At 34.6% G+C, this 12,001-nt stretch overlaps 1 long non-coding RNA gene across 2 annotated transcripts; it reads right to left on the bottom strand.

Moving 5' to 3' along the window:
* Positions 1-9,044: 9,044 nt before the first annotated feature.
* LOC113301398 lies at positions 9,045-10,997 on the bottom strand. 2 transcript variants are annotated; one of them, XR_003336266.1, is made up of 6 exons: positions 10,937-10,997; positions 10,793-10,836; positions 10,607-10,682; positions 9,723-9,840; positions 9,478-9,586; positions 9,045-9,343 (listed from the first exon to the last, which is right to left on the bottom strand). It is a non-coding gene; the product is annotated as an uncharacterized LOC113301398 (long non-coding RNA). The 2 variants fall into 2 exon arrangements; XR_003336265.1 differs by having other exon boundaries at positions 10,789-10,836.
* Positions 10,998-12,001: the final 1,004 nt, after the last annotated feature.

Here is a 12,001-nt window from a genome sequence, read left to right on the forward strand (position 1 = left end):
TATAAAGCCTACCAACATGGGCTAGAACTTAATCCCACTAAATCAAAAAGTCAAACGAACCATAAGGGTTCACATAATATGAGATCGAATAATAAGGTTATGAAAACCGAAATCAAACATCCCATAAACATATATAGCAATAATATAAAGCATTCAAGCACATGCTATGTAATCGAAAAACTATCACAAGAAAAATTATAAACTAATAATTTTATTCATAAATAACAGTTTTATTCATAATAGACCTTACACAATTATTGAAAGAAATCAAAAACTGATGTCTATTTTCTCTAGTCTCAATTCTTGTGACGATTGCTTTCAAAAACTGGATTCAAATTCTTCTGAGCACTTCCCTTTTTATTAGACAATTTGTTCATCTCAAACAGTTGAGAATGAAGATTAGCTAGTACTTCTTTTGAATCCTTTATCATCATCTCATGATATCTAATGCAACCTTTAACAGTAAGAATTTGTTTTCTTAGAGAATCTTGAGAACTATCATGAAGAGAGACATCATGAGTTTCAGTCATAACTGATGCACAAAGTGCTAAATCATCAAGAGATGACTCTTCTTTTACCGATTTCTCCATTGAAATAAAATAGTATTCTTTCAGACATGAAGAAGATATATAAGATGGGATAAAATCAAGGAATCATTTGGTTTATGGAAACCGAAAATATTTTTCCCAAAAATAAAAGATATTTATTATTTTTCACTAAAGAAACAAACATGAACAACCTGCCCAGATTTATGCTTCCTCACAATCAGAATTTTGGACAACAAGTGAGGATGCAATCTTCAACAGAATCAGTGTGTGTTGAGGTGAGAATTATTCTCACCATAGGTAGCAAAGACATCCTTAGGATGACTTATAAACACAAAAGACTGTGTTTCCTTTCCTTTCGTTCTTTCTTTCTCTTGTAATTGCAAGAGTTTGCAATTTCCTTTTGAGATCTCATAAACTTACCATCCTTCTTTATCCCCTTGCGAAGAGCCTTGATAAGTTTATTTCCAAGAAAGACTGCAGTATGATTATTTCTTTCACATGAAGAACTTATCATTTTATCAGAAAAACTAGTTTCTGATTCTTTTGGTGTTAAACCACTACTCGTTCGAACTCGCATGCGTTGCTATCTCAAGCATGTTTGTCAATGTTAGTGATCAAAACTATAAGTCTTGATTTCTAGTCTACTATATCTAAGTCTCGTATTAGGATAGAAAGTGTATTTGAGATCAAGAATTCCATGGCAATCATCATACAAGACGAAGAACTACTCAAGGAACTGGTGGAACTTCATCGACTAAAAGGTATGTGGAGACTTGAACTTATCCATCACTCAAAAGTCTATCTACTATATCTCATATCTTGAGACAGAAGTCGTTTTGCTATATATACTTTGATTATACACATTTGCTATTTCGAGACGATTTTATCTCGCTTATGTATTTCTTGAAATATGTGTTGGTAAGCTTTCTCTTTGGCCAAGTTCATCTTTACCTACTGACGAAAGTCATATTATGTTTCAATTACTTGAAAATTGCTTTGACGAAAAATAGTTTGTGAATAACAACTATATAACGTCCTCTAAGAATGTTTCAATGATTGAAATGAGAGTTTAGATTATATAACCATTGTGTGGTAACACACACATGTATAAATCCTTATTCCTTGAACCAAAGTATGCGTACTTCGCTGCTCAGAAAACCAGAACAGAGTCCGCGAACCCAGTCCGCGGTTCTCTTCTCGAGAGAATCTGCTGGTGTTTGTAAACCATTTACAAACTTATTCCGGGAACTTAAGTCCACGTACCTAGTCCGCGTACTTAGATTGGTTATTTTCTAAAAACAATTATTCGTGAACTTATACTTATATAAACTAAGGAAAGTTTGCAAACCGTGGCTATAAAGTTCATGAATCGATTCGAGTGAATCAAAACATTTTTGATTCGATTGTGTCTTGTATACTTCTATAAGATCTAAGTAATTGAACAACTCTTTGACTAGTTCATTTGAGTCATTTGAACTAGTTATGGTAAAAAAGAATATGGTTGATATGAAAGTGATCACATGGCTAACCATTTGGTTAACTACTGTTGAACCAACGAATATACATGTTTGGGTACGGTTACACAAACCTAAAACGTGCATTTCATTTGTGTGTAACAAGCTAAGTCTTCGATCTAACGGTTGAAAGATATTAGCTTGAATCTAATCAGGTTTTCATCTAACGGTGAATATTGAATGCTTTGTTAATAATCTAACATTGATTGCAAAACCTAATTTGAAAGACTATATGAAAAAGAACTCTAACAACTGGGAAACCTAATCCCCACACCTCCTGCGCGATACTAGTTGTATTATCTAGAGTCGATTCTCCTTTAACCTTAGGTTTCTACGGAGACCTTGTAGGTTAACGACTTCAAGACTTCATTGGGATTGTGAAGCTAGACCGATATTACTTTCTTGTAGTTGTGTGATCTGATCTTGTTGTTTCAATCGTATTGAGTACAATTGTAACGATTGGCTTGAGATTGATATCTCCAATAGGCAAGATATAAAAGTAATCACAAACATCTTCGTCTCATCGTTTGTGATTCCACAATATCTTATTTCGCCGCGTCAATTAAGATTATTGTGAGGTGATTGATAATACTGAGTTGTTCTTCGGGAATATAAGTGGTTTATCAATTGGTTCATGTTCACCTATTTTTATCAAAAGACGGAACAAAACTCGTAGGTATTTCTGGGGGAGACAGATTTATATATTACCGAAGACTTTTCTGTGTGATACAAATTTGTTTGTTAAAGTCTTCGACTTTGGGTCGTAGCAACTCTTAGTTGTGGGTGAGATTAGCTAAGGGAATCAAGTGCGTAGTATCCTGATGGGATCAGAGACGTAGGAGCATAACTGTACCTTGGATCAGTGTGAGATTGATTTGGGTTCAACTACAGTTCAGACAGAAGTTAGTTTGCATTAGGCTAGTGTCTGTAGCGGCTTAATACAATGTGTGTTCAATCTGGACTAGATCCCGGGGTTTTTATGCATTTGCGGCTTCCTCGTTAACAAAATTTTTGGTGTCTGTGTTATTTCTTTTCCGCATTATATTGTTTATCTTTATAATTTAAATATCACAGGTTGTGCGTTTGAATCAATCAATTGGGAAATCCGACCTTTGGTTGTTGATTGAAATTGATTGATCCTTGAACATTGGTTTTTGGTACCGTTCAAGTGATTTCTCTTGTATTCAATTAGACTCGCAGATTTCTATTTGCTTGAGTAAGAATTGAATCGAGAAAGAGTGATATACTTTATTAAGATTGAGTCTAGTTGATTCTCTTGAATGTATATTGGAGTTAGTCCACACAGATTGCTAATCGAAATATTGGGCGTGGTTGTTATATCCCCGCTTTTTCAATTGGTATCAGAGCAGGCAAACACTTTGAACCTGATAAGTTCGTGTTTGTTCGATCCTTAAAAATTTCCCTATCGGAAATTTCTTTGGAAAACTTTCTCTTGGCATCTGTAACGTACGCCAGAAATCCTTAAAGATTGCTCAAAGATTATTATGGATAAAACCTCCGGTTTCTCATGATAATCTCATCTCATCTAAAAAGGAAAATTTAGATGATGATAAACAATCTAAAGGAAAAAATAAAAAGAAGAGAAGATTGAGAAAACGTTCGTTACGCTCAAAGATATGGACCCTCACTAGATTAATTCTTAGTCTTTTTGAGAAATACTATCGTAATGGATCAATTGACAAAGATCTATTCAGAGCCTTCGAAACCGTTTTCAGATTCTTAGAAAAACTTAATTCAGTTAAGTTTAAGAATCGACCCAATAAAAGTTCTGTACATGGAAAACTATGGAATAATGATGTACGAACCGAATACTCTGTCAACACAAGCAGATCTAATGCGGGTTCTCATGTTTTTGACACAAGGTCTAGGAATCGGAAGAATCTTCTCTCTAGTCACATCAAAAGAAAGATAGAAAGCTCTGACTACCCTGATTATCATCATTACTTTGATTATATCATTGGAACTGCTCACAAATATCAACCAAAAATGTTGCATGAGAATTCCTCTGGACATCATGCCTCTTGCTAACAAGCGTGGCAACACCCCATTTGTGTATATATTGAGATGGGGCAAGAAATGGTTTGATTTGTGTACAATTGGGTTAAAATGTTGTTCTATCCTTCTTGGAGTTTCAAATAAAGCTTTCTACTGCATCCGTCTTCTCTCGGAAATTGTGTTGTCACGGGATGCACAACCTTGATGTGCGAATATCAAAGAAAACCCCACATTCCTTTTGTGGGTCGTGGTTCATAAACTGGTCCAAGCCCATTAGTGGGGGACATAAAGAAGAAGTACGCGCACCTTCTTCCTCATCCCATCAGTCCGCGTACGTGAACTTTCTAGGGTTCATGATATTTCTCCATTAAATCTTCCTTGGAGGAAAATAAGACAAAAGGGGTGGTCAAAGTTCATTCCAAGTAAGTAATTTCCTATTGTTTCCTTCCAATTTCTAGATCTCATGATGAATTTCAAGGTTTCAAAAAGAAGTTCAAAAAGTTTGGGTTCCTCTAGCATGAATCTTCCATTAGACCAAAATTCTATTAGAATTAGATTTGTCAAGGATTCTTGTGTTAATATTTTTGAAAGTATTTCATCTATGGGTTTTATTTTAGAAAACAAATTGGATTCTTCTGGTGGACATAAATAGGATTTAGTTTGCTTTGAAAAATTCAATCTCGGAAACATCTTTGATGGTCTTGGTCAAGGATTTGATACTCTCACAAGAATTTTCTATGCCAACATTCATGATGTTGATCTCGAAAAAATGGAATTCAAAACCATGATAAATAGAGAAAGAGTTCTTGTTAATAGAGAGTTGATTTCGAAGATTACCAAAATTCCATTGGGTAATGTTCGTCTACCTAGGTCATGTGATGAACGACCATCGTGTGATGACATCTCTCTTGGGCTTTGCGGTACGAAGGTTGCTTGGAATCAAGGGAAGTTTCCTACTAATGTTCTTAGTGTTTCCTTGATGGCTTTCAGAAAACTTGGTATCTCTAATTTTTGTCCCTCCATAATTGAGAATTCTCGGTGGTGTCGCGAGTTTGCGGAATTGGTCTATTTCCTTGAATTGGGTGTTTCGAGTCTCGATATTTGTGGTTTCATTATTTTTCAAATGACTTTGATGATTCCATCCATCAAGAAGTTAGGTTACCCTTACTTTATTAGTCAAATTTGCCGTGATCGTGGTTTTAATTCAATTTGCAATTCTCTTGGGGTTCCCAAACCTGTTCGTCTCTGTACTTTCAGACGTATAAGGGAGAATGTGTGCAAAAGACAAAGAGATAATTCCCTTAACGATTGTTACCCTACCACCTTGAGTATTCTTCAAAAAAATTCACAACGGTGTGTGTAAGGTCAATTCAAGGGTGAAGTGTGTGCAGAAAAATTGTCATTAGTTGCAACGAAGTTTCCCGAGCTCAAGGAAGAATTAAACATGATTCAAGCATCTAGGAGTATTTCCGATGATGAAGATGATACCTAAATTGTGTTTTTATATTTGCCTAGTACATCTTAGGATGAGAATTTTATTTTCTTGTTTGGTTCAGAAGAATAACTAGAGTTTGTAATATCCATCATTGTGATTACACATAGCTATGTCTAACGCTTTCATCTTCATGTTCTTAGATTTATTTGTTTAAATTCTAAAATTGTTTGGAAGATGATTTTTGCAATATTAATCTTTATGGTTTTATATATTGCAAACTTGTTATGGGATATGTGTGTTTGCGTCCGTGAATTATGATTGTCCCATACTTTGTCAAAAGTTAAGTCTTTCATATATCGATATGCATGTATTGATAAAAGAATGAATGAGATTTTGACATTACAAAAGTTTTAAGCCTATTATGTCATTATGCAAATATTGATGGAAGATAGGATGAACTTTTGTTTACGTGGATTATGTCTATTGTATGTCATTGTACAAATAGTGATGGAAAATAGAATGAATCCTCGTCTATTCCGCAGTATTGATCTTCCCTGATCCATATTTTATGTATATACCGTGAGGCTCCGTAAGTTCTCTTATGTCGAGCATTTCCGATTAGATTAATCATGGGTTTTCTTGTGGTTAATTTAGTTGAGTATTATTTGGATTCAAATTCATATTCGTATGTGATTTGTTATGTCCAAAGAAATCCTTCTTTTCTCGTGAAAGTAAGGTCACTCTTGTTGTTCTTTCGGGAATGACATTTTATGGGGGAGAGTTCTTAATTGAACTTGTGCTTAATTTCCAAATCTTTGTGGGGAGTGCGGCTGTGGAATATTGTAGGAGTTATCTTGTATCTTTATCAACTCCTTGATGAGAGCATTTAGCTTCGACTATATGATTGCATCTAAAAAGTTGATATGTGCTTACTTTTGGTCATGAAATGTCTCTTTGGAAATTTCATTAGTATCCCATTTTCGTACCTTTGCCAATTTTATTGAAAAAAAGGGGGAGAATTAATGTGTACTTCACACTACAAATACATATGGTTGTCGGATCATTATGTAAGGGGGAGTGGTTTCCACGTGAGATGAAGTATTGACTAAGGGGGAGTGATACGTATTCACCATAGTATTGTTGTCGAAGTTGTGATACAATTGAACTTTGATGATGTATAATAATACTATGACACTGTGTAACAATGATTTAGAATTCTTGTTTTCTCATTGTTATAGCTACGGAATTTCAACAACGATGATGCTAAACTTACAAACTTCGGAATCATTGGAGTACTTGGAAGTGACGAAGATTTCGAGTAATGTTGAGATTAGGCATGTGGAAGAAGAGCTACAAAAGTTTATTTATCTATTTTTGTATTCCGTATGTATTGATAGTTTTGTCACTAAAATTGACGAAGGGGGAGATTGTTAGAGCACTGCTCGGTCGAACTCGCATGATTTTCTATATCAAGCATATTTGTCAATGTTAGTCATCAAAACTATAAGTCTTTATTTATAGTCTACTATAGCTAAGTCACAGACTAGGATAGAAAGTGTAGTTGAGCTCAAGAACTCCATGGAAATTATCATATAAGACGAAGAACTACCCAAGGAAATGGTGGAACTTCATCGAGTATGTGGAGAGGTGAAATTATCTATCACTCAAAAGTCTATCTACTCTATCCCTATCTTGACATAAAAGTTGTTTTGCTAGATAGACTTTGATTATACACATTTGCTATTTCGAGCCGAGTTTATCTCGCTTATCTATTTCTCGAAATATGTATTGGTAAGATTTCGCTTTGGCCAAGTTCATCTTTACCTAGTGACGAAAGTCATATTATGTTTCAATTACTTGAAAGTGGCTTTGATGAAAAATAGTTTGTGAATAACAACTATATAACGTCCTCTAAGAATGTTTCAATGATTGAAATGAGAGTTTAGATTATATAACCATTGTGTGGTAACACATACATGTATAAATCCTTATTCCTTGAACCAAAGTATGTGTACTTTGCTGCTCAGGAAACCGGAACAGAGTCCGGGAACCCAGTCCGCGTACTGTCGGAGGTTCTCTTCCCGAGAAAATCTGCTGGAGATTGTAAACCATTTACAAACTTATTCCGGATACTTAAGTCCACGTACCTAGTCCGCGTACTTAGGTTGTTTATTTTCTAAAAACGATTATTCGTGAACTTAAACTTATATAAACTAAGGAATGCAAGTTTGCAAACCGTGGCTATAAAGTTCATGAATCGATTCGAGTGGATCAAATCGTTTTTGCTTCGATTGTGTCTTGTATACTTCTATAAGATCTAATCAATTGAACAACTCTCTAACTAGTTCATTTGAGTCATTTGAACTAGTTATGGTTAAGAAGAATATGGTTAATATGAAAGTAACCATATGGCTAACCATTTGGTTAACTACTATTGAACCAACGAATATACATGTTTGGGTATGGTTACACAAACCTAAAACGTGCATTTCATTTGTGTGTAACAAGCTAAGTTTTAGATCTAACGGTTGAAAGATATTAGCTTCAATCTAATCAGGTTTTCATCTAATGGTAAATATTGCACTAGTGGAAAATGGCAGTTTCACGACCGCCAAAGCAATTCATAGATACGGGTTAAATGACTAGCTTTGGCGGTCTGGGAAAGGGTCGCTGTTTGAGCGTCTTTTTCATCTAAGACGTGTCCCTGCGGGTCGTTGAAAATATTATATCAACGACCGGTGTTAACGGTCAATATCTTATGACTGACTTCCATCAGTCATAGATATAAATCTGAATATAAAAAAATAGATTCAGATTGGCTGTCTGGCCTGACTGTATCTGACTAAATCTGAAATCAAACACAAATGAAACTCAAATTAGAATGGGATATTTTATAAAGTACCCATGTTTTGAAATGTACGCTTCAAAAGTACCCCGTTTTATTCAAAAGAAAAATTTCATCCAGTTAAGTGCTAGGTGGCAGTTATCTTTTCTATTAAAAGTCCTATTTACCCCTGAACTACATCTCCTTGGTAGAGAGGATAATGATTCGACGATCCTGAAAGAGGGTGTAACGATCGTGAACTAGGCTCGACGAACCTGAAAGTGGTGTAACGACCCTGAACCGGGCTCGACTAACCGGAAAAATACTGTAGAAGATTGATTCTCCACCAACCAAAAACCCCAAGACACTTGGGAATGATGAACCCTTTCAGGGACTGATGAAACGAACCTGAAAATGATGACACGATCCTGAACCGAGCTCGACAAATTGAAAAAATGATGTAGAAGGTAAACGTACTAACAAGTAAAGGGTAAAGAAGTAAACTTTAAAGAAAGTAAACAAGTGTTGACTAACTAGGATGGGAAACTAAACAGTTGGGGCACTTTAGAAAAATTTCTAAAAAACAGGGGTAACAAAAAAACGAGGTCAATAAAACGGGGGTACTTTATAAATTCTCCCAATTAGAATTCAAATGAGAATCAAATGAGACTCAAATGAAAACCAAACTCAAATCAAATTTGCACTCATAAATTCAAATAATTTTCCATTTATTGTTCATTGATTAATTAGGTTCAAATTACACAAAAAATGATATAAATCATGAGTTCATACCAATATAACTCGAAGTCCTAACTAACAATAAGTTGCAAGACAAGTGCATTTAACCAGCAAAATGATTTACTCCCTTCCCCTGTGCTGGAAACCATATCAATTGCATAAACTTCATTCTCCTAAAATTCTACATCATCAACTCTGGTTTCAGGAATACCGAGTACAACCTTGTTTCCATCTATCACAAACTGCTTGATTTGATGGCTGAACACACCTTCAACAATTTTGCAGTCATAAGCAACAACAATTTTGACATACTATGTAGTAGAAAATATTCATCTTAAGAAATTACAGATGTATCTGTCTGTAATAGATGCACTCGAATATAGCTTATGGTAAAAATAGTACCAAAATGAGGAATTGTTGGTACCCACTGCCTCAAATGGAGAGCTTTATTTCACTCTTTGGGATGCATTAGTGTGTGCCCGCAGTAGGTTGTTCATCATTCATTGAGAGGCTATTGCATAACAAATACACAGAATTAGGCATTACATATCATGGATAAACAAGATTATACATGAACAATTCATCTTGTATTTAGAGAAAAGAAATCCATATGTAGTTCATTGATAACCAACGGACTAGGTTTAAACCTTAAATTTTGGTTGACACTCTGCTGGAGCACCACCCTCATCTCCTCCAAACTCTCTTGGTGCTCGACCTATTGGACCACCAAATCTTGCTGATCTGTCACCACCTTCATAATTACGCCTGAATACACAACAACTAGATCAACGTCGAACTCCAAAAACACACAACATCATAAATCAAATTTATAAAACCATTAAAAATTATCTGTCAGGACCCGGGACAACATGAATTCTAAATAATAGAGATTAATTTTAAATAGTAGTGTCATTCAATCAACGGTAACAAAAAGACATTGTGGACCATCGAAAGAGCAACTAAATCTACATCAACATCTTTCCTGAAATTTTCACAAAGTTGTACTACCATGCTAATATGATAGTGTCTATCAAGTTACCTACAAGCAAAAGTAACAACTTTTTACTAGTAATGCAAGCATCCAAGCACAAATCTAAAGGTAACTTATTAAAATTAGAGAAACACTACTATCATGGAGTAGTCAATAGTTATGTTGCAGTTAGACAAAGAGAAGAAGCAAATTTATACATCGTAATTCAAATTCTATTTATTTTCGTTTGGTCCAAATGCCTAACCTTTCTGCAATATAATCCAAATGCCTAACCTTTCTGTAAGCATTTAGCAAACCTAACCACAACACATTCAATACAATAAATCTCCATCAAGTTTCAGTCAACTTCAAGCAAAGGCCAATGATCTTCATACACAAGTGATAAATATTTACCAAACATACCCACGAAAGTATTTTTCAAGGCATGAATACATTACTTAAGTATTCTAGAAAGCATGACTGCTTTCAAGTCGAAAGTCTTCAACATAGTGCAATAAGGATTAATTAATAGCTAAAGGAGTTTTAAAGCTAAACACTCACTTTCCTTGCTGCAAACCCCGACTATGTCAAGTATAACATAGCCCTGAGCACAGTGCAAGATTCCAACTGGACATATCTGCAAGATTTGAGATGAAACTAATCACAATTCTGAACTGAGAACAGAGAAATGTTTGCAGAGTTGACGTAAGGACAAATTTGAGATGTTAAGGTAATAGTATTACCTACCTGCTTGTCTTGAAAGTATTAATCAATTCCATCAGCTACAAGACCTTTGAGGCACAAGAAAATAACTTAAGTAAAAGGATAACAAGTATAAACTAGTTCTTGCACCAAATTGGGAATACGAACAATATTATACTAAGTACTTACATGGCACCAACCATCAGCTGGACCAAATACTTTGAACAGAGACATTACAGTTGATGAAATCCCCTTTACAGCTCCTGTTTGGCGCTGAGACTGTTATCAAAATATCGAAATTATAAAACCATCTAATTTAATAGTTAAAAGACGAGATAACACGAAATTATGGAAAAACTTACATAGTGCCCATGTTTGACATTATTTTCGGTAAACTTCGGCGGCATAAGCCTGCATAGCATTAAATTACGCATTCAAAAAAACTATAATAGACAACACAAATACAATAAAAAGAAGAAATGAAAACACAAACACATACCTGAACTTGATCAAACATACCACTGATGGCTCCGTGAAGAAATCTCATAGAAACTGCCATCCATAAATTTGTACTGAGACCAAATATGTGGCGAATACAATCCTGATACATAAAGTTCCCACACCAATACTAACGTTGTTGTACAACAGAAGATTATAATTGGTTTTCGACTGTATCAGTAAGATAAAGCTCCCCACAACAATCAGTTAAGCTTCTTCCAAGCATATAAACAGATCCTTAAAAAAAATCAAAGCAATAAGTAAAATTAGTTGTATGCATTCATATTATCCAATATCTTCATCCCTTTTGGATGACACTGAAGTCTTTTACCTACAAATGAAAACATTAACAATTCAAATAGAACTCAGTAAAATTTTAAGAATGAGTTGTATGACTTACCAGAAATTATATACATAGATGATATAAGATGTTCTGATCTTCCATCTCCAATTCTGAAAATCGAAAAAGAAAACAACATTAGAAGAAGAAAGAAAGGGATTTCCAAAGAAAATAGATAAGATAATTTTGAGTTAAAAGTAAATAAGTGATGGGTATAATAACTTCCTTCAAAGACTCAAACTAGATGCCTACAACAGATTATATGAGTCATTCATTCATATGGCCGTCTAATAGACCCATCATCAAGACAAGAACAACATTCAAATAACATCTTGTTCAAAACATATTTCTCAAGAACTCTATAAATCAAACCCTTATGAAATTAATGGGTTTTGCGAAATCATCCATGCTAGTAA

The sequence above is a fragment of the Papaver somniferum genome, chromosome 8 (assembly GCF_003573695.1).
Source record: "Papaver somniferum cultivar HN1 chromosome 8, ASM357369v1, whole genome shotgun sequence".
Taxonomy (NCBI): Eukaryota; Viridiplantae; Streptophyta; class Magnoliopsida; order Ranunculales; family Papaveraceae; genus Papaver; species Papaver somniferum.